Genomic DNA, 2,386 nt, shown 5'->3' on the forward strand with positions numbered 1-2,386 from the left:
GCCTCCTCAACTGTAAAAACTAAGTTTCTGTTCTTTATAAGCCACTGAGTTATAATACTCTACCTTCCTCCAGCAGGCCAAGAGGATTAAGACAGCAAGTAAGTCCCTCAGTTCACACAGGCACCCTATGTCATGTGCCACTGTTTATCTGGGTAGTCACCTTATCTACTTACGCCTTGTGGTTTCTACTTACGCCTTGTGGTTTCCAGCAAAGGGTGGAAAGGGACAGACACAGTTGCTTTCTTGAAGGACAGCTATATTTGGTAGATAGTCACCTGACACAATGCCAGTGGATGTGTGTTCATGATGGGGGAAAGCACGGACCATGAGTGCACTGAGATCTCTCTCGTATCAGGTAAAGGTGAGTTCTCAAGAAGGAATGAACAGAATAGACATGGTAAGGATTTGGGAAGCCATGAAGAATGTAAATTCCACATGTGATCCTGAAACAGAGAATTTGTAGATGCTTTGCTACTATATTCCTAGTACCTCTCACTCTCCCACCATACTGAAGATCCCCAGCAAACTACAAAATTCTTTACTTTGGGTTTGGGATTTCCACGTGTCAGTATGGAAATGTGATTTCCACGTGTCAGGGGTTGGGACACTGCCCCAGGGACACTCCCTCTGCCTAGGACAGACTGGTTCTGGGGATTCCTGTAGAAGAGAGATGGCGCTGTCCGTGGTGCTGATGCATAGTGCATTCTAACTCCGGGAATGTCTGCATCTCTGCTAAGTATCCTGAACACACAGACAGAGGTCTGAAGTCTGCAGCCAGAGTGTTAACATGTCAGATGTGGTGGGGACATACAAATCCACATGAAAAAAAAAAAAAACACTCAGGACACGGGCATAGAGTTTTGTTTCTCCTCCTTGTTTCTCTGTCCACCCCAGGAATGTCCTCAGAAAGTGCCAGACTGTTGTCCTCATTCCACACGCAGAGAAGCTGGATGCTCTGTGCTGCCTTTCTCCATACATATATTCATTTTCTCTCACCATAACCCGGACCAAGATGGGTAAATACACATGCACACACACCCACACACACACACACCCAGGATAGGAGTGGCAGTTGACACCCACACTGGTGGGTAACGTGGGTAAGTAGGAAGTACTGTCCAAAGGCATCCCAAAGAATTCCCTATCCAAACATAGTGTCCCACCTATTACAAGAGAGAGTTTACTATCTCTACTACCTCTGTTACTATCAACATGACTGCTTTTTTTTTTTTTTTTTTTTTTTTTTTTTTTTTTTTTGCTTTTTCCGGTACCGGGAATCAAACTCAAGACCTTAAGCTTGCCAGGCAGGCGCTGTGCTACTGAGCTAAATCCCCAGCCCCAACATGACTGCTTTGATCAATAGAATGTGGAGGGAAAATATTCTAAGACTTTCCTGGCTGAAACAGGAAGGTCTGGCAGCTTCCAGCTCTTCTCCATGGATCCTTGGGTCCCTGTGTCAGAAGTCCTGGGCACTCTGATGTGGAGAGGTCTGTGAGGGAAGTGTGAGGTGTCACACTTCCAGACCAACAAAGGTCACCATCTCATTGGAGCTGCCTTAAAAAGCGCAGAGTAAAATTAGCACTATAACCATCCAACTTATCTACAGCAGGTTCAAATTTTTTTTTATTTTATGGAAAAAAGGTAAAGCAAAATTTCATAGCAAAATAATAGGAGAATAACAATGCTACATGCATATTGTTATTGCAATGTTACTACATTGCATATTGTTATCTTTAATGTAGTAACTCAGAGTACAAGATATGGGCATTAAAATTTCTCCAATCAATATTAGCACAAACCTTCCTTTTCAATGAATTAAGAGACACTAATATTTAACTGAATTACATTTTTCCCTTTTCTTTTCCACCCTTTCACCTTTCCCCCATCCTAGTTCCTTTCTCCTTTTGAACAGTTTCTTCCCATTTTACAATATCTATTGTACATTTTAGACTTTATTCACTCTTTCATTTTCTTATACCAGGGAGACATGTTTACATATGTGAGTCTGATTTATTTCACTAATGAGTATGGTCTAAAGTTACATCTATGTACCTATAAAAGTCTTGAATTCATCCTTCTTTATGGTTGAGTAGTACTCCATTGCATAAAAACACCATATCCTTTTTATCCACTCCTCCACTGATGGGCATTTGGGTTGTTTCCAAGATATACATATTACAAATTGTACTGCTATAACCATGGATGTACATATCTTCCCGTGGTATGATGTTTTTAATTCTTCTGGGAAGATACCCTGAAGGGGAACACTTGGGTTGAATGGGAGATCTAGTCATAGTTTTTTGAGGAATCTCCATACTGATTTTCACAGTGGTTGCACCAGTCTGCACTCCCACCAGCAGTGGAAAAGCGTTCCTTTAAAATATAT

The sequence above is a fragment of the Chinchilla lanigera genome, unplaced genomic scaffold (genome assembly GCF_000276665.1).
Source record: "Chinchilla lanigera isolate Chin_1 unplaced genomic scaffold, ChiLan1.0 scaffold00157, whole genome shotgun sequence".
In the NCBI taxonomy this organism is placed as follows: Eukaryota; Metazoa; Chordata; class Mammalia; order Rodentia; family Chinchillidae; genus Chinchilla; species Chinchilla lanigera.